Consider the following 22,123-nt stretch of genomic DNA (forward strand, 5'->3'; position numbering starts at 1 on the left):
TGGAGCACTGACATTCGGCTCCCGCTCGCAGCAGAGCAGCAGCGAGTGTCATTAGCATATCGCATCGGGGGGTCTCGCATCGCATACCGTACGCTAGTGGGACCCCGGCCTAAGAGATACGTCTGTGTCTTGTATAGCAGAGCGGAGTTGTACAGATACCTGTCTTTACGTAGGCTCAGGTTCTCCCGGGTGCGACTCAGCCTCAGCATCCTCCCGCGCCATCTCCTCCTCTCCATGTTGTTGTGTAGAGTTCTCGGCGCCATCTTGTGATGAGGGTCTGGCGAATTTTTAATATTGTAATTTATTATTTTTTTCTCCTATTTTTTTAATTTTAAAAAATGTTATTAAAATGTTCTAATGCTGATAATTTAGTCGTCCGTTCAGATATTAAAATATTCACCCAATGAGAAATGAAAGCAATTCTAAACCCATAACATTTCTATGACCTGATCACTGTCTACATACTGAAAAACAATGAGTATACCGACATTATCACAACATAAGAGCCGAAGCCACAAATAGTAATGTGAAAGCTTCTTCCCCGGAATCCAATGTTGCTCTATCCATAAAAAACCTTCATCAAATCTCAACTTCATTCCTGACCCCGATCATTTCTATAACCATAGATGTGTTACTGCACAATGCGGTATCTGCGCTCCAGCGAGACCACCGTGTCTGTACTGTCTGCAAGAAGAAAGAAGAGAAAGGGAACATTTGTCCCCCAGCTCTACTGACGGACTCACATTATACTCTAGATTCAGGCCTTTAGGAGACAGACGATTTACAGTCAATATCCAGAAGGCTTCGCTCCTTAATAACCTTCTCTTAATACCGCCTCCTCTCCTAGGAGCACTCACTTGTTCTATCACCTGGTATTCTGTCTCAGACAACGATATCTACGGACTTTCTCAAAATATCCACAAGTGAATTCAGGAGACGTGACTGGGAAAAGAATCCAAAAGGTGAGTCTCCTATGAACTTCATGCTGCAACTTTAATGGAATACTGTGGAGAAAAACGCCTATCGCGAGGACTGCGAGTCCATCTGCGCCCCACTCTGTTTTCAGAGGATGGGACTTTCTGCGATCAATTCGAGCAGATTAATAAGTGTTCCCTGGATTTAGTCTTGTTGACTGCTGATAGACTGCAGGCAGCAGATACAGATTTAGAAGTGGAGATTGCGAAAAATGTAAAATAAACAAATAATATATAAATTAGGTCAATAATTTTTCCTTCCCATTTATGATATACAGAGGAGAATTAGAATGTGCTGTGGGTGAATTATGATATATGTTTTTTAGACTTTGGTGCGTATAGTTAAATGGTACGATGATTATTATCTTACTTGTTTTAACTTCTGCTTTCTCACATCTCGCCCACCCTTTAACACATTCTGTGCACTCTCTCCATATCCACCCCTCCCTTCTCCCCTCTCTCATGTATACCTCTGAGGCTCTACTGACATTTCTCACCCACTCCAAACCATCCACTACCTCCATACAGCACTCAAAACGCTCATACAAATCATTGCACCACCTGCTCTTTCTCTTTTTTCTCCTTCTCCTAGTCGCTGGCAACATCTCTCCCAACCCTGGGCCTCCCACCACTAGCATACACCACTCTCCTCCAGCTGCATATAGAAACCCTGCTAATCTTATTAACATTCACTGCATGCCCTCTCCTATTGCTTTCATTGTGCTCTCTGGAACGCACAGTCTGTGTGTAACAAACTAACTTACATTCACGATTTTTTCCTCACTAATTCCCTTCACCTTCTGGCTATTACAGAAACCTGGATCCAGCATTCAGACACCACCGCAGCTGCTGCTCTCTCATTTGGTGGCCTGAAATTTTCACATACCACCAGACCTGAGAATAGACAGGGTGGAGGTGTTGGTTTGCTCCTTTCACCACAATGTGCTTTCCAGGTCACCCCCCCCCACCCCGCTTCCCTCACTTATGTTTCCTTCCTTTGAAGTCCACACCATCAGACTCTACAAACCCTTCTCCCTGTGAGTGGCGGTTGTGTATCGCCCTCCAGGCTCCTCCCACCAGTTCTTGGATCACTTTGCCACCTGGCTTCCTCACTTTCTATCCTGTGACATCCCCACCCTCATCATGGGAGACTTTAACATCCCCATCAATGATCCCCTCTGTCAATCAGCCTCTCATCTACTTTCTCTAACCTCCTCATTCGGCCTCTCACAGGTTACTAACTCTCCCACGCATGAAGACGGGAATACTCTGGACCTGGTTTTCTCCCGTCTCTGCTCGCTGCATGAGTTTACTAACTCCCCTCTCCCGCTGTCGGACCACAACCTTGTTTCCTTCTCTGTCAAGAACCGTCTCCTCACCCGGGACACCCCCACTTACCTCACTTATAGGAATACACGTACCATTAATACCCAGCAGCTTATGGACAATCTCCACACATCTTTAGCCCTCATCTCCTCCCTCTCCTGTCCAGACTTGGCATTGTCACACTACAATAATACAGTGAAGAGCTCCCTAGATGAAGCAGCACCTTCTACACGCAGAAAGACCCGACACAGACAACGGCAGCCCTGGCACACAATGCAAACACGTTTTCTTCAGCATTGCTCAAGGTGTGCTGAGCGTCAGTGGAGAAAATCTCTTTTAGCAGACGACTTCATCCACTATGAATTCATGCTCAAAACCTATAACTCTGCCCTTCATCTGGCCAAACAATCCTACTTCACCACCCTCATCACTTCACTGTCCAACAATCCAAAATTACTTTTTGAAACCTTAAACTCCCTCCTGAAACCTAATGCACAGGCCCCCACCACCAACCTCAGCGGTGAGGATCTGGCCACTTATTTCCTAGAAAAAATTAACCACATCCATCAGGACATCTCAGCCCAATCTCCTCAGTGCCTGGATCCCCTTCCCTGCCGCACTTCAAGCTCACTAGCCATCTTTGAGCCTGTTACAGAAGAAGACATCACCCAGCTTCTCATTTCTTCTTGACCTACAACCTTCACATCTCCTGCAGTCTCTCTCACCGGTGGTCACCACTCACCTGACTAAAATATTTAACCTCTCTCTTTCTTCAGGTATCTTTCCCTCCTCATTTAAACATGCCATCATAACCCCTTTACTTAAAAAGCCATCCCTGGACCAGAACTGCACTGCTAACTACAGACCTGTCTCTAACCTTCTTTACATCTCTAAACTCCTGGAACGCTTGGTCCACTCCCGTCTAATCCGCTATATCTCAGATAACTCTCTCTTCGACCCTCTACAATCTGGTTTCTGCTCCTTACACTCCACTGAAACTGCCCTCACTAAAGTCTCTAATGATCTACTAACAGCTAAATCCAAAGGTCACTGCTCCCTGCTGATTCTCCTGGATCTCTCTGCTGCATATGACACTGTGGATCACCAGCTCCTCCTCACTATGCTCCTGTCAAGGACACTGTTCTCTCCTGGTTCTCCTCCTACCTCTCTGACCGCTCCTTCACTGTATCTTTTGCCGGCTCCTCTTCCTCTCCTCGTTCCCTTACTATCGGGGTCTCGCAGGGCTCAGTCCTAGGCCCCCTCCTCTTCTCTCTATACACTGCCCCTATTGGACAATCAGCAGATTTGGTTTCCAGTATCATCTCTATGCTGACGACACCCAATTATACACCTCTTCCCATGTCATCACCCCTACCCTAATACAAAACACCAAGGACTGTCTGTCCGCTGTCTCTAACATCATGTCCTCCCTCTATCTTAAACTGAATCTCTCCAAAACTGAACTTCTTATGTTTCTTCCATCTACTAACCCAACTCTGCCTGACATTGAAATTACCTTGGATGGTTCAACCATAACTCCCAGCAGCACGGCCGCTGCCTTGGGGTCATATTCGACACTAACCTTTCCTTTACTGCCTATATCCAATCACTCACCCGCTCTTGTCACCTGCATCTTAAAAACATCTCCAGAATCCGACCTTTTCTCACCTTTGAAACTGCTAAAACTCTGACTGTCACTCTTCTTCACTCTCGTCTGGACTACTGCAACTCTCTTCTGATCGGTCTCCCTCTTACCAAACTTTCTCCTCTCCAATGCGTCCTGAATGCGGCAGCCAATGTCGTATTTCTGTCCAGCCGCTTCACTGATGCCTCCATCTTGTGCCAGTCATTACACTGGTTGCCCATTCGCTACAGGGTCCAATATAAACTCATCACTCTCACCCACAAAGCTCTCCACAGTTCTGCACCGCCTTATATCTCCTCTCTCATCTCTGTAAATCACCCTACATTTGCCCTCCGTTCTACAAATGACCTAAGACTAACATCCCCCATAATCCGAACCTTGCACCTCCGTCTCCAAGACTTCTCTCGTGCTGCGCCAGTTCTCTGGAATGCTCTACCCCAGACGATCTGACTGATGCCTAGCCCCCATGTCTTCAAGCGCGCTTTAAAAACCCATCTCTTTAAACAAACCGACCACCTCAACTACTCAGTAAATTAACTTTCCCCTGTTCCCTCTTTCTAAATATTATTCAGAATCTGTTCCCTACTCTTCATCTGTCTCCACACCCTCCATGCACACGATAACTGCACTCGATACTTGATTATTACACTTATACATACGGGCTGATGACCGGATCATGCAGCTTTATATGAAAGTCCCTATTTATTATAATTGTCAGACCTGAAATAACAAGCACTTTGCACCTACTGTGTCCCCCCATTCCCTTGTAGATTGTAAGCGTGCGAGCGGCCGGACCCTCGCTCCTAATGTAACTGTTTAAACTGTCTTACCTTGTATTGAATTTATTGTCTGTACATGTCCCCGCTTAATTGTAAAGTGCTGCGGAATATGTTGGCGCTATATAAATAAAACTTATTATTATGTTTTTTTTGCATTTCCTATATACGCCTATATATATATTTGTGGCAATGTGTATTGGTGTAAAATAAAATATTTAATTTGATAGTTAATATACTTTGTTATGGACGTTTTTCATTTTTGTGTATATACACTGCTCAAAAAATAAAGGGAACACAGAAATAACCCAAATGAAATATTCTCATTGAATACTTTGTTCTGTACAAAGTGGAAAAACACACTACAGGCTGATCCAACTTTGATGTAATGTCCTGAAAACAAGTCAAAATGAGTCTCAGTATTGTGCGTGGCCTCCAATGCCTGTATGACCTCCCTACAACGCCTGGGCATGCTCCTGATGAGGCTGAGTATTGTGTGTGGCCTCCACGTGCCTGTATGACCTCCCTACAATGCCTGGGCATGCTCCTGATGAGGCTGAGTATTGTGTGTGGCCTCCACGTGCCTGTATGACCTCCCTACAATGCCTGGGCATGCTCCTGATGAGGCTCAGTATAGTGTGTGGCCTCCACGTGCCTGTATGACCTCCCTACAATGCCTGGGCATGCTCCTGATTCGGTTGCGGATGGTCTCCTGTGGGATCTCCTCCCAGACCTGGACTAAAGCATCCGCCAACTCCTGGACAGTCTGTGGTGCAACGTGACGTTGGTGGATGGAGCGAGACATGATGTCCCAGATGTGCTCAATCGGATTCAGCTCTGGGGAACGGGCGGGCCAGTCCATAGCTTCAATGCCTTCATCTTGCAGGAACTGCTGACACACTCCAGCCACATGAGGTCTGGCATTGTCCTGCATTAGGAGGAACCCAGGGCAAACCGCACCTGCATATGGTCTCACAAGGGGTCTGAGGATCTCATCTTGGTACCTAATGGCAGTCAGGATACCTCTGACGAGCACATGGAGGGCTGTGCGGCCCTCCAAAGAAATGCCACCCCACACCATTGCTGAAGGATGTTGCAGGCAGCAGATCGCTCTCCACGGCGTCTCCAGACTCTGTCACGTCTGTCACATGTGCTCAGTGTGAACCTGCTTTCATCTGTGAAGAGCACAGGGCGCCAGTGGCGACTTTGCCAATCCTGGTGTTCTGTGGCAAATGCCAAGCGCCCTGCACGGTGTTGGGCTGTGAGCACAACCCCCATCTGTGGACATTAGGCCCTCATATCACCCTCATGGAGTTGGTTTATAACCGTTTGTGCAAACACATGCATATTTGTGGCCTGCTGGAGGTCATTTTGCAGGGCTCTGGCAGTACTCCTACTGTTCCTCCTTGCACAAAGGCGGAGGTAGCGGTCCTGCTGCTGGGTTGTTGCCCTCCTATGGCCCCCCACATCTCCTGGTGTACTGACCTGTCTCCTAGTAGCGCCTCCAGCCTCTGGACACTACGCTGACAGACACAGCAAACCTTCTTGCCACAGCTCGCATTGATGTGCCATCCTGGATGAGCTGCACTACCTGAGCAACTTCTGTGGGTTGTAGAGTCAGTCTCATGCTACCATGAGTGTAAAAGCCCAACCAACATTCAAAAGTGACCAAAACATCAGCCAGAAAGCATTGGTACTGAGATGTGGTCTGTGGTCCCCACCTGCAGAACCACTCCTTTATTGAGTGTATCTTGATAATTGCCAATAATTTCCATCTATTGTCTATTTTATTTGCACAACAGCATGTGAAATTGATTGTCAATCAGTGTTGCTTCCTAAGTGGACAGTTTGATTTCACAGAAGTTTGATTTACTTGGAGTTATATTCTGTTGTGTAAGTGTTCCCTTTATTTTTTTGAGCAGTGTATATTTTATATAATGAGACTAATATGATTATATGAATGTTTGTAGTTTTCTTCATTTTTTATTTCATTGTGATGTCATTTCCTTGTTTTTTTTCTATATAAATGTTGTATTTCTATGTGATTGTGTTAGCAGAGGATTAATCCGCGTGACATCCAGAGTTTAGAACACAGAATGTAGGTTTATTCATATCCAGCATAGGCACAGCATGGAGTCTGGTGTTACAGCAGCATGAGGAGATCAAAACATATAACAACAATACAGGAAGAGAAGGAGGGGGCATCCTGTCTGTGTGAGGTTTTTTTTTTTTTTTTTTAAACACAACTTTGTTAACAACCTCACAATATGCACAACATATGAAACAGCACAGTAGTTGTTGCAATACACATACAGATTAATATATATTATTCCAACACCCCCACTCAACAACTACTTATCCTCTTAGTCCCATTGTGGTTCTCAATTCTTGGAACCTAGCTCGTGGCAATGGCTTTGTCATAATGTCAGCTACCATCTTATCAGTTTCACAATAGACAAACTGAATTATGCCACGATCTATCAAATCACGTAGATGATGATGTCTGATGTCAATGTGCTTGGTTCTAGCACTGATCTTTTCACTGCATGCAAGTTTAATGCATCCTTGGTTGTCCTCATAAATCACCGTCGGCTGAGTTGTCGGTTTGCCAAGATCGTCCATCAATTGTCTTAGCCAAACAACCTCCTGGCTTGCATAGGCTGCGGACACATACTCCGCTTCTGTAGATGACAAGGCAACAGACACTTGTTTCCTACTAGACCAGGAGATTGAACTTTCTCCAACTTTAAACAAGTATCCACTTGTGGATTTACGATCACGCGAATCGCCTGCCCAATCCGCATCTACATAGCCGGTAAGTTCTAGATCTCCTGCTGCAGATAGTTTTAAATTTACATCTTGCGTTTCTTTCAAATATCGGAGAAGTCTCTTAACAGCATTCCAGTCTCTTTGGCGCGGTTTTTCCACATATCTGCAAAGGATTCCAACTGTTGTTGTGATATCCGGTCGAGTCATAGTTGATATGTATAGAAGTGCCCCCACTGCCTGACGATATTTCTCATTGTTAGGCAACAGGTCTTCTCCTTCCAGCTTCAGGTAGGATGGTTCCATTGGGGTTGATATACCTTTGGCCTCTGACATTTTAAACTGATTCAGAATCAAATTAATTTTTGCACTTTGGTTTAGAAGAAAACTTCCGTTCTTCTTCTCTCTGGATTTGGATTCCTAGATAATATGTCACACTTCCAAGGTCTTTTGTTTCAAAGTGCTGATTCAGAATTTCAGTCATTTTTCCAATTTCTGCGTCGTCTTGATGAACAACAATCACGTCGTCCACATATAAGAGAATATACATCCACTTTCCATCTGTATATTTTGTGTATAAGCATGGATCTGCTTGACCTCTTTTAAATCCTTCTTCCAACAATACTTTATTCATCTTGGTGTTCCATGCTCTTGCTGATTGCTTAAGACCATAAAGAGATTTTTGTAGTTTGCAAACAAGATTCTCTTCACCTCCTTTTACATAACCTTCAGGTTGAGTCATGTATAAGTCCTCCTCAATGTCACCATTTAAAAAGGCAGTTTTTATATCCAAATGCCTGACATACATCTTTTGTACAGCAGCTACAGCTAACAAAGCTCTGAACGTGGTCTGTTTAGCGACTGGAGCAAATGTAGCATCGTAATCTTCGCCATACTTTTGAGAATATCCTTTTGCGACCAACCTTGCTTTGAATCTGTGGACTTTACCTTCAGAGTCATATTTGGTTTTGAAGACCCACTTGCACTTGATTGCCTTTTTGCCCTGTGGTAGCTTGGTGAGTTTCCAAGTTTGGAGTTGATGAAGCGATTTGATTTCCTCATTAGTGGCATCGATCCACTTTGTTCTTTCATGGACAGGTAGTGCTTGCATTTCATCCCATGACTGCGGCTCTGATTCAAGTAGTGTCTTGACAATGTAGGATAGACGTTTAGCTGGTATACCTTTGTTTGATCTTGACGATCTCCTGATTTCAGATTCACCTGATTGTTCTGTTGTTCCTTCATTAGTTGAATAATCCAGCCAGACCTCTACATCCTCCTTGTTGCTGTCTTGTAATTGTGACTTCAGCTGGACTACTGGCGTGATGTCACAAAACTTGGGTGATACAAAGTTCTCATCAATCACTACATTTCTACTTATTGTGACCTTGTTTGTTTCTGGGTGTAGAATCCTATAACCTTTCTGGGTTTCGCTGTAGCCTACCAGGATACCTTCCTTAGCGTGAGATTCCCACTTAGTTCGCTTTTCTTTGGGAACATGTACAAATGCTTTACTTCCGAATATTCTTATGTGATGTAGTTTTGGCTTTCTGCTATTCCATTGCTCAAATGGAGTTTTCTCTGTAGCTTTACCTGGTAGTCTGTTCTGAAGATAGCAAGCTGTCATGATTGCTTCACCCCAATATGCTGTGGGCAGATTTGCATCAAATAACATGCTTCTTCCACTTTCACATAGTGTTCGGTTCCTTCTTTCCGCGACACCATTTTGCTCTGGGTTGTACGGTACAGTGGTCTGAAATAGGATTCCATTTTTCTTTAAAATGCTCTGTGTCTCATTACTTGTATATTCAGTCCCATTATCTGCACGTAGAATCTTTGGCATTCTTAAAAATTTATTATATACTTCAGCTAGGTATATTTCAAGTTTCTCTGGAACTTCCTTCTTGCTGTGAAGCAGGTGGACAACTGTATATCTTGAATGATCATCAATAAATGTGAGAAAATATCTCTTCTTCCCTGGGGTCAGAGTGCTCATTGGACCACAGACATCTGTGTGTATTAAATCTAGTGGCTGTGCTGTTGTTGTACTAATTCTCTTAGGAAAAGCTTTCCAAGACATTTTCCCTTTGATGCAGCTAGTACACTTCATTGTCTGGTTACATAGATCAATTGTAATATCCTCAGCTAGTTGCTTTTGGACTAACTTTCTTATTGCTTCTGGGTCTCTGTGTGCCAGACGCCTATGTGGCACCCCAGGGGTCTGGTTTCCACAGTAATGTAATGTTATGTCTGAGAGCAGGTGGGAGGTCCTTTGGTCAGGGATCCTGTGCATGCCACACCTCCTGCCCAGTCTTGGGAGGGGAAGGACTTCCCCTATATAAACCCGGGGCTGAGGCAGGGTTAGTGAGTAGAAGAAGAGCAGAAGTAGAGACAGAGAAGCAGCATAGGAAGCAACAACAGGAGCTCTGTGGAGCAGTGTTACAAAGAGTCAGGGGCTGGCAGCTGCAGAGCTCGCCCTGACTGAGGAGTATCACCGGACCCGGAGTCCGAGGCTGTGGGGACTAATCTCTACCCAGCAGCAGAAACCGACCGGCAGGGGATTGCAGGTCCTCTGTCCCAGAAACCCAAAGGCACGGTCACAAGTGTGGGACCAGCACCGCTGTCGTGGAGCGGAAGCCATTAGAAGGCCCCGAGTCACCGGCCATACTGGTGAGCACCACACGGTACACTCAGGGACGTGGGCTACTTATACCCGCCTCTAGCAAGGTAGCCAGAAGAGTACAGTTAGTTGAGAAGGCCTACAACTCCGCCTGGCCAGGGGAGATCCCATCTGCTCAAGGACTGACCAGGCCCCGATCGCTAACAAGTACTCCGGGAGGGTCTATCGTTGTTACCAGTAAAGACCCTGAATTACACCGCACCGTCTCTGAGTGGTTCCTGCTACCCCTATCTTCCACGTCGGCTGCCCTGAGGCCATACCCCTCCCGTTGGGGGTTATACTATCGCGCTGCACAATTCTACACCGGCCTCAGCGGTCTGCCCTGCAGCGGCAGCTCCATAGCTGCAAATCAACGGGTGGCGTAGTCGACCCTCAAATAACATCTATCAAGACTGCCATACACTGAGCTTGACTCCCTGGGCACGGACCGGGTCTCGCCGCTCGGAGACTACAACCCTCATCTGATCCGGTTCCGGGTAAGCCCCCGTGTTCGAGACGCTACGCGACACAGCAGGCCCAGGGGCGCGTCACCTATGCCACACATGAATACAGTTTTTATGCTCTTCTTGTTGCGCTGTATACACACACTCTTTGCATTTCAGCTGATAAAGTTCATCTGTGATGTTTCCCTCTGCTAGTGTGTGACCTTCCTTTGAGATGATGCAGCTATCATGCTTAAATGTAACTTCATTTCCTTGTTTTGTGAGTTTCTTCACAGATAGTAGATTACTTTCAAGACTAGGCACATACAGCACATCCTTTACTGGGATCTTCCTGCTTTGTTTTGGTGAGATTTGACAATCAATATAACCATCTCCTATGCCTTCTGAAGTCATGTACTGACCATTAGCCATAATCACTTTCTCTGATTTACTTTGGTCAAGCTTAGAAAAGAAGTCTCTGTTATTAGTCATGTGACTAGTTGCTCCAGAGTCTATACACCATGCATGCTTTGATGTATTTGCACTGACAGTAAATGCAGTTTCAGTATTCACAGAATCATTTTCTCCAGATACAGCACTTTTAACCCTTTGATGACTGCTTTGCTTTTTCAGCTGATTCATTCTAGCTTTCCAGACTCTGCAGTCAGCTTTCAAATGTCCTGATTTCTTGCAAACAAAACATTCACGTTTCTTTTATGTGCTTCCTGTTATCAGTTAGGTTTTGTGTCTGTAAAGCAGATTCTGTGTTGTATGTCCTACTGTCTACACCTTCTGCCTTTCGCTTATATTCCTCTATGAGCTTCCCCCTGACATAATCCAGTGTAAGCTCATCATCTGGACGCGCATCTAGTGCGGTTACAAGCGTATCATAGCTCTCTGGAAGGCCACTAAGCAGTAATGCGGCCACATGAAAGTCCTTTAGATCTTCCCCAATGCCTCTCAGGCGTTCTACAACTTCCAGAACACTTCTTATGTAATCCTGCATATCCTGGCCTTTCTGTAGCTTAGACTGGTACAGCTTTCTCGTGAGATAGAGCTTATTGCTTAAATTTATCCTCTCATGTACCTTTTGCAACTGCTCCCACATTTCCTTTGCAGTATTACATTTACACACATGCACAATCTGGTCATCATCTATACTGAGTGATATGGTACTTTGTGCTTTCTGATCCATGTCTGTCCACTGCTGTGGCACTGGGTCAGGTTTAGGCTCCTGTGTGTATTTCCACGTACCTTCTCTTATCAGCAGCATTTTCACTTTGAATTTCCAGGATTAATAATTCTGGTTAGTGAGACTTGGCACTGTAAATTTCATGGAGCTGCTGCTGCTGGTGGCCATCTTTGCTTCTTCTCAGCTTGCTGTCTTTCTTTTTTTTCTTTCCTCTGTGTTCTGGGGATCTGGGACTCTGGGGACTCTGGGACATCTGGGCCCATAACCTGTTAGCAGAGGATTAATCCGCGTGACATCCAGAGTTTAGAACACAGAATGTAGGTTTATTCATATCCAGCATAGGCACAGCATGGAGTCTGGTGTTACAGCAGCATGAGGAGATCAAAACATATAACAACAATACAGGAAGAGAAGGAGGGGGCATCCTGTCTGTGTGAGTTTTTTTTTTTTTTAAACACAACTTTGTTAACAACCTCACAATATGCACAACATATGAAACAGCATAGTAGTTGTTGCAATACACATACAGATTAATATGCATTATTCCAACAGATTGGCCACAATTGACAAAAGCTCTGGAGGAGCTGAAGCGTTTTGCAGATTTGCTGATGTGAAATAAATGATTGATTGACTACAGGTGAGTGCCGGGATCTCTTTCCTTTCCCTCTCCATTACTAACCTGAGGGCTTGAAGACAGCTGTGTTTTATGACAAATCACAGCGGTCATCAACCCTAACCACCATTACCCCGATTGCCACCGCACCAGGGCAATCGTGAAGAGCCGTGCAAAGCACCTGAATTGGTGCGCCATTTCTGAGGCGGCTGAGGGCTGGTATTTTTAGGCTGGGAAGGGCCCAATAACCGAGGACCTTCCCACCCTGATAATATCCGCTCACAGCTGTCTGCTTTACCTTTACTGGTTATCAAAAATAGGTAGGACTCCACATCGCTTTTTAATTTATTAGCTAAACACAAGTACAGTAAACTCCACACACAGGGCACTAATTATATATCTCACGGATATCTATCATCTATCTCGATCTTTGCACATCTAACACCTAAATATCTGTCATTTCTATTCTGCACTCTCTTCCGGCACGTGTCACACAGACGTGTGTGCGGATGTCACACTTTATGTCATCTGTGTGCAGGACGTACTGACATCCGGGCTGCCGGCAAAAAACGTACATGTCTGGTCCGTGTGACCATGTGCGCAGCCCATAGATTATAATGGTGTACGTGTGTGTCTCCCTTACGTGTGAAGGGGGCCTAAAGGGTATGAGCACTTTTAGTATGAATTACCAGTAGGGGGCGTGATCACTTAAAGTGCCTAGGGCAGCATGAATGCCAGATACGGCCCTGAGCACAGCCCTAATAAAGTCATTAGAGCTGCAGATAAAGGGGGCTCGATTATAGCTCTGGATAGTGGGTTGTATGAGCCGGAGGTTATGAACATGGATGACGATACTAATATATGCCGCACTGTAGATGGAGATCCTACTAATTCATACAATACCCCCTTACATTGTCTTTTGGAGGAGGGTTTGGTATCGGCGGTACTTAATGCCAAACAAATAGAACGATTAAAGGAAAATCACCCAAAATGTCCAATATTTCATACATTACCGAAAACGCACAAAGAAGGAAACATCCATCAGTCTAGAGTTACATTCAATACTGGCTGCAGAGAAGATTCCTATAATATAGTGAATATTACCAGAAAACATTTACCTATGTTATACACTGACAAGGATCCAGCAACAAGAAAGACAACTGACACGTGGACGACAAACACCAAAGATTTCATTGAATGTGGGAGAAATAAATGTGGTTTGTGCAAGTCTGTGCACAAAGCAAAAATGTCTGCATCTACTAACCATAATAAACCCTATAATATCCGACATTTCCTTAGTTGAAGCTCCACACGTCATTGACACCATACAATGTGAAGCTTGTCTGCTGCAATATGTGGGGGGCACGGTCAGACCCTTACGTCACCGCATTGGGGGACACGTTAGGGACGTTCTTGGCCCCACAACACGTAATACATCTGCAGCATCACAACATCTCATACAACACAATAGGGATTAATCCCTTTACAGTTGTGGGTATTGAATATGTCACCAGACCAGCTAAGGGGGGAGATTGGTATAAAAAGTACACCCCCGAGAAGCCTTGTGGATTCTGGAATTGGACTCCAGATTCCTCAGTGATATGAATCTTCGTTCAGACCTTGTATCCATTTACTGAATTGTGTTTTTTCCTCTTTTATAGTAATTATACATAATATACACATTATAGATGCAGACACTTCATTCTTGTATTGCACGGATGCTTTTTGTTGTGGACATATGATCATCCATAGGGGTAATGTAGACATACTTGCACACGTCCATTTGGGGCTGGGGGTCTCCGCTGTGCATTAGACCCTATGATGTGTATAAGAAGCCGGTTACTGGTGATTTATTATGTCATGAAGAAGAACTGAACACAAATACCAGGTAGAAACGCAGAGATGTTTTGCTCCTATCTGTTTTTTAATGTTTCTATGATTTTAATTTGATTTGTTCAATAAAAGTTTTTGGTTTTATTCACACTGCAAAACAAGTGCTGGATTATCAGTAACTTTCTTTGTCCCGTCCATTCCTTCCCAACTGTGATTTTTCATCCAAGCACTGAGAGATGAGCTGAAAGCAGACAATGTTTTCTATAGAGGAATGGCAGACATGGGTGTTGTCTACATAGAAAGCCTCTCCTAAATCCCATACACAAAAAAGCCGCCCTACAATCTGCCAGGACACATGCGGAAACATATGAAGACTCCTGGGACTTTATACTCTGGAGTAATGAGACCAAGATAAAGGTTTTTTTTGGAACTGATGGCTTCAAAACTGTATAACATTGAAGAGGTGAGGAATACAATGAGAATGCATGGGGTCTACAGTGAGACCTGGTGGTGGCCGTGTCCTTATGTGCGGCTGCATGAGGAGCTACATTTCATTGATGGTATCTTGAATTCACAGATGTTCTGCTCTGTAGTGAAAGAAAAGATGCTGCCATCACTCTGTTCCCTTGGTAGGCCACTGTTACATTTCTGAAGAACAGGGTGACAGTGATTCTGTGGCCAAGTGTCTCCCGATCTGAACCCAACCAAACACCTATGGAGAATTCTGAAGAGACAAGTTGTCATCGCTCCATCCAGCATCCAGGCTCTAAGAGCTCGTTATTGAAAGAGAGAAAAAAGATAGATATAGTATTGTCACTAACTTGTTCATTCCAGGACTAGAAAACTTGGTGCCGTCCTTTAAAATTATGGAGGCCATACAAAATAATAGATGTAGTAGCTTTTGATGTGGGGTGTACTCATTTTTGCATCAACTAATTTGAGTAAAACTGAAGATTTTCTAATGAGAGTTATATTATTACCCTTACTTTCATGTTTTGATTACAAAAAAAATGTTCTATGAAATTCAGTGTTGGCAAAATTTTAGAAACTGATCTTCTGTTCAGTGAGCTATTAAACAAAAATCTTACTCATCAAAGGGGGTGTACTCATTTATGCTGAACAATGCTTATTAAACTTTATAAAACACAGTGAACATAATTACAGTTTCTTTCCTGTATGACTTCTCTCATGTTTTACAAGTTGATATTTATCTATAAAAGATTTCCCGCATTCTGAACATGAATACGGCTTCTCTCCTGTGTGAGTTCTCTGATGTTTATGAAGTTGTGATTTACCTGTAAAGCATTTTCCACATTGTAAACATGAAAACGGTTTCTCCCCGGTGTGATTTCTTTGATGTAAAACCAGCTCTGATTTACTTTTAAAACATTTCCCACATTCTGAACAAGAAAATGGCTTTTCTCCTGTATGAATTCTCTTATGAGTAGAAAGATTTGATTTACATATAAAAGATTTCCCACATTCTGAACATGAATACGGCTGCTCTCCTGTGTGGATTTTCTCGTGTGTCACAAGTGTTGATTTCTCTGTAAAGCATTTCCCACATTCTGGACATGAATACGGCTTTTCTCCGGTGTGAATTCTGTGATGTTTAACAAGATCTGATTTATAACTAAAACACTTCCCACATTCTGAACATGAATATGGCGACTTTCCAGTATGAATGCTCTGATGTCTACTAAGATGCCCTTTAGCTGTGAAGGTCTTCCCACATAGTGAACACAAAAATGTTTTTTCTCCTGTGTGAATTCTCTGATGTGTAATAAGATCACCTTTATTTGTAAAGCATTTCCCACATTCTGAACACGAATATGGCTTCTCTCCTGTGTGAATTCGCTGATGTGGAATAAGACTCCTTTTCTCTGTAAAGGACTTCCCACATTCTGAACATGAATATGGCTTCTCTCCTGTATGAATTCTCTGATGGTTAATAAGACTCCAGTTATTCGTGAACAACTTCCCACATTCTGAACATGAATACGGCTTTTCTCCTGTGTGAATTCTCTGATGTGTAACAAGCTGTGATTTATGTGTAAAGCACCTTCCACATTGCAAACATGAAAAAGGTTTTTCCCCTGTGTGAATTCTTTGATGTCTAACAAGGTCTGATTTACTTCTACAACATTTCCAACATTCCGAACATGAATATGGCTTCTCTCCTGTATGAATTCTCTGATGTGTAATAAGATCCCCTTTAAGTTTAAAGGACTTCCCACATTCAGAACATGAAAATGGCTTTTCTCCTGTGTGAATTCTCTCATGTATAACAAATTGTGATTTATATGTAAAGCATTTCCCACATTCTGAACAGGAGTATGGCTTTTTACCTGTGTGTTTTCTGTGTGTTAAAAAATCTGAACTTTTTGTAAATTTCTTGTCACACTGAAATCTTGTATCTGTGTCACCTGGAATTGTGGTATCAATGTGAGATTGTTCAGGAGAGGGTTCCTCATGATTAGGAGGATTATAAGAAAGTGAAGTGTTGTGAAGTCCAGGAGGTGCAGGAAGGGTGATGAGGTTTTCTCCATTAGAGTGCTCCCAGATATCTTCTTTTTTACAATTTAGTGATGAACCGTTATTCTCACAAGGATTTCCTATAAGGAGGAAAGATAAATTAGATGTGAGTTTTTTCTTCAACACAAAAGAGATTTCTAAATGTATTTTCTGGATCTCACAATGAAGACCCTCGTCAGTGAAAGTACCGGTAATAAGGAGGACAACTACATGCCATAACATTAACACAATGACGGGTAAAGTGAATGACACTTATAAACTGGTGACATTGGCACAAGTCAGGGGTGGCAGAGATTAGACAGCAAATAGTTCTTTAAGTGGTAATTACTGATGACAGGTTCCCTTAATGTACCTCCAGTGCCATTTCACTCTCTCAAGCTTCATATCTTGCCCTTAGTATAGAAAAGTGTCCACGTAATTAAAGAAGTTGTCCACTACTATTAAAAATGCCCCCAATGTAATTAACCCGTTGAGAGAAGATTTTTTCTAATTACCTAGCTTTGTCTTTATTGGCTGTGAGCGGCGCTATCGCTGGCCACTCACCGGCATCACGCGACCCCCGGCTGCAGCCGGCTCTTGATTCCCCTGATGTCACGTCAAGTGAGTCGTGACTCGGTGATGCGATCCCCGCGGTGGACGCCGGGCTGTGAGTGGGGTTTCCCCGCGCTTCACACCCAGCATCCACCGCGCACTTTCCCAATGAATGCAAGGTAATTGTGATTCACAAAATGTTATACAATTGAACAGTGAAGAAAAAAAAAATTACATTTTTACCACTATAATATTATTTTAGCCCCAGATTTTACATTTTCACAAGGGAAAATGGGTAAAAATGACCACATAACTTTATACAATTTCTGCTGAACGGGGCAATACCCCATATGTGGCTGTACTGTACTGCTTAGCCACATGGCGAGACTCGGGAGGGAAGGAGCAATATTTTACTTTTGGAGAACAAACTTTAGTAGAACAGTTTGCAGACTCCATATACAAAGCCCCTAAATGGCAGAAGAGCAGAATCCCCCCTCAAGTGACACCAGTTTGCAAACTACACCCCTATGGAAATGTATCTACAGGTGTAGTGATGAATTTGACTCCATGGGTGCTTTCCAGAAACGAGCAGTAATGGATGTTGCGAAGTGAAAATGCAAATATTCCCTTATAGTGGCCAGTACATTGTAGTGTCCGGTACATTGTAGTGCCCAGTACATGATTCCCAGCTAGTGCTTTCTGGAGAAATAAATTGTCTCTCCCCGCTACAGTAATGCCAAACATGTGGATGCTAACTGCACACGGTGGGGCTCAGGAGGAGGGGGCATTTGGATTTGGGAGCGCGGATGTCACTGGATTTCTTTAAGTGGGAGCCACGTCACTTTTCCAGAGCTTACAGATGATGAACCTGAGTGGGGACTTGTTTTTTTTGTGGGTTGAGTAGAAGCTCTTGGTGGCATTTTGGGGTACAGAACATTTTGGAGCATATTTATCCTGTGCTGTACGCTGAACACTTACAGTGGGTACGGGAAGTATTCAGACCCCTTTAAATTTTTCACTCTGTTTCATTGCAGCTATTCGGTAAATTCTAAAAAGTTCATTTATTTTTCTCATTAAAGTACAGTCTGCACCCCATCTTGACTGAAAAAAAGCAGAAATGCAGACAAATTTGCAAATTTATTAAAAAAGAAAAACTGAAATATCACATGGTCATAAGTATTCAGACCCTTTGCTCAGACACTCATATTTAAGTCACATGCTGTCCATTTCCTTGTGATCCTCCTTGAGATGGTTCTACTCCTTCATTGGAGTCCAGCTGTGTTTAATTAAACTTATAGGACTTGATTTGGAAAGGCACACACCTGTCTATATAAGACCTCACCGCTCACAGTGCATGTCAGACCAAATGAGAATCATGAGCTCAAAGGAACTGCCCAAGGAGCTCAGAGACAGAATTGTGGCAAGGCACAGATCTGGCCAAGATTACAAAAGAATTTCTGCATTACTGAAGGTTCCTAAGAGCACAGTGGCCTTCATAATCCTTAAATGGAAGAAGTTTGTGACCACCAGACGTCTTCCTAGACCTGGCCGTCCAGCCAAACTGAGCAATCGTGGGAGAAGAGCCTTGGTGAGAGAGGTAAAGAAGAACCCCAAGATCACTGTGGCTCAGCTCCAGAGATGAAGTAGGGAGATTGGAGAAAGCTCCACAAAGTCAACGATCACTGGAGCTCTCCACCAGTCGGGCCTTTATGGCAGAGTGGCCAGATGGAAGCCTCTCCTCAATGCAAGACATATGAAAGCCCGCATAGAGTTTGCTCAAAAACACATGAAGGACTCACAGACTATGAGAAATAAGATTCTCTGGTCTGATGAGACGAAGATAGAACTTTTTGGTGATAATTCTAAGCGGTATGTGTGGAGAAAACCTGGCACTGCTCATGACCTGCCAAATACAATCCCTACAGTGAAACATGGTGGTGGCAGCATCATGCTATGTGGGTATTTTTCAGCTGCAGGGACAGGATGACTAGTTGCAATTGAAGGAAACATGAATGCAGCCAAGTACAGAGATATCCTGGATGAAAACCTCTTCCAGAGTGCTCTGGACCTCAGACTTGGCCGAAGGTTCATCTTCCAACAAGACAACGACCCTAAGCACACAGCTAAAATGACAAAGGAGTGGCTTCAGAACAACTCTGTGACCATTCTTGACTGGCCCAACCAGAGCCCTGACCTAAACCCAATTGAGCATTTCTGGAGAGACCTGAAAATGACTGTCCACCAACGTTCACCATCCAACCTGATGGAACTGGAGAGGATCTGCAAGGAAGAATGGAAGAGGATCCCCAAATCCAGGTGTGAAAAACTTGTTGCATCATTCCCAAGAAGACTCATGGCTGTATTAGCTCAAAAGGTGCTTCTACTCAACACTGAGCAAAGGGTCTGAATACTTATGACCATGTGATATTTCAATTTTTCTTTTTTAATAAATTTGCATATTTTTTATTAAAAAACACAATTAGGAAAATTAAAAATGTGCTTATTAAATCATTAAGAAGAGGTGTGAAGGCGGCCCAGTTATTCATCGGTGCGCAACCGGACTCTGTACAAGAGCAGCCGCTCCATCACCGGACGCTTCTGCTGTGATGTGGACTGCGGATAAAGCTTCACTGCACCGGAGACTTCATACAATATCACACACCGGTCATCGTCAGGCGTCGCTAATCATAGTCACATGCCAATCATCATCATCACACGCCGCTAATCATAGTCACATGCCAATCATCATCGTCATACGCCAGTCATCATCATCACACGCCGCTAATCATAGTCACATGCCAATCATCATCGTCATACGCCAGTCATCATCATCACACGCCGCTAATCATAGTCACATGCCAATCATCATAGTAACATGCCAGTCATCATCATCATCACACGCCGGTCATTATTACATACCTGTGGAAACATCTACAGGAATCTCCTCCTTCCCGTCACTCACACACGGCTGATCCCCCCTCGTCATCGCTTCTTCTTCTGTCTCGTCCTTCACTTTATTCTTAGTCGGATCTTCCTCCTGATATATCAGATGTAACAATCAGCACAATACAAGAAACCACCAAAATATACGACATCTATGACCTCGATCAGAAAAGTCCCCCCATATGCAGATCCGGTACAGGGCTCAGCACCGTCTACCTGATGATCCTCCGGGATGTTGTGATTCTCCTCTGGACAGTCCTGGGGATACAGAGGACGGGGACATCTCTCTGGTGGATTTCTTTCCATGAGTCCATCTGTAGGAAACACATAGTGACAGAATACAGTGACATGTAAAAGTTTGGGCACCAATGGTCAAAATTACTGTTATTGTGAACAGTTAAATTGAAGATGAAATAATCTCTAAACGGCCTAAAGTTAAAGATGACATTTCCTTTGTATTTTAGGCAAAACAATAAATAATAAATTATATATATTTTCCAAAATGCATCAGACCTTCTTAGATGTACTTTTGCATACTTCTGACGCTGAATTTCATGGTGAGGTCGCAGGAGAGGTTTTCTTCTGATGACTCTTCCATGAAGGCCATATTTGTGCAGGTGTCTCTGAAGAGTACAATAATGTACCACAACTCCAGAGTCTGCTAAATCTTTCTGAAGGTTTTTTGCAGTCAGGAGGGGGTTCTGATTTGCCTCTCTAGCAATCCTACTGAGAATTAGCTTGGTCTTCCAGACCTTATCTTGACCTCCACTGTTTCTGTTAACTGCCCTTTCTTTATTACATTTTGAACCGAGGAAAGGGCAACTTGAAAACGCTTAGCTCATAGCCTTCTCCTGCTTCGTGGGCCTCCACCATTTTCAGAGTGCTAGACAGCGGATACCTTGGTTGATAAAATCCGTCTTGTGGTTCTTGTGTAATCTTTACTTTCAGTTTGGAGATAATGATATGCTCGTTTTCCGGGGCAGCCTATGGGGGGCGCTCTATCTGGGTTTCTGCTGACATATTCATCTGTATGCTCTTATGACAGCTCACTGATCGTTCACTGACCTGCCTCCTATTTTACATAATGCATCTAGTAGTGCGTGGCTAGGTAAAATAGGAGGCAGGTCAGTGAAGGCACAGTGAGCTGCCATAAGAGCATACAGGTGAATATGCAATCAGAGCACCAGATAGAGCGCCCCCCACAGGTCGCCCTGGAGCACGGGCATATCATTATCTCCAAACTGAAAGTAAAGATTACACAAGAACCACAGGACGGATTTCATCAAAAAAGGTATCATTTTAATCAGTGTAATGGCGCCTACCTGACAGTCTATGTAGCTTACTAAGCACAATCCTGCTGACAGGTGCGCTTTAAGTACATAATGTGGAATATCTCCTGAAAAAAATGAATAAAGTGAAACAGTTTTTTTGTATAGAGACTCATGTTAAATACAAAAGAGCAAATGATAATTTAAAACAAAAAACAATGGGAGGGAAAAATAGAAAAATCGAAAGCTTTCTGTGTCACTGGTATTTCCACCTTTACCTTAATTTAGTATGGAAACACATTTTGACTCGCCTGTGGTAAATCACAAAAGAGATTCTCCTGTGATTGTCAGTGCCCATGTGACAAGAATTAGCCAATGAATGATGACTTCAGTGTTTTAAAAAGCCACATGGTAGGCCCCGTTCCTTTGTCACAATGGATTAGACAAAGGAGCTGCTTGAGGACATCAGAACTGCTATTAGCAAACACAAGACTTCCAAAGAGTAGAAGGCCATCTCCAAAAACCTTGGTATCCCAGTTTCAACAGTGCGCAATGTCATTAATAAGTTTGCCAAGCATGGAACCGTCAAGAACCTCCCTGGAAAGAGGAAAATTGGCAA

At 43.6% G+C, this 22,123-nt stretch overlaps 1 pseudogene; it reads right to left on the reverse strand.

Annotated features, from left to right (window-relative positions):
- The window catches only part of LOC141240127 (uncharacterized), a 106,316-nt pseudogene extending 85,987 nt beyond the window's left edge, over positions 1-20,329 (reverse strand).
- Between the last annotated feature and the right edge of the window lie 1,794 nt (positions 20,330-22,123).

This window comes from Phyllobates terribilis, unplaced genomic scaffold (genome assembly GCF_046119375.1).
Source record: "Phyllobates terribilis strain yellow unplaced genomic scaffold, ASM4611937v1 Scaffold_796__1_contigs__length_659822, whole genome shotgun sequence".
NCBI classification, from domain to species: Eukaryota; Metazoa; Chordata; class Amphibia; order Anura; family Dendrobatidae; genus Phyllobates; species Phyllobates terribilis.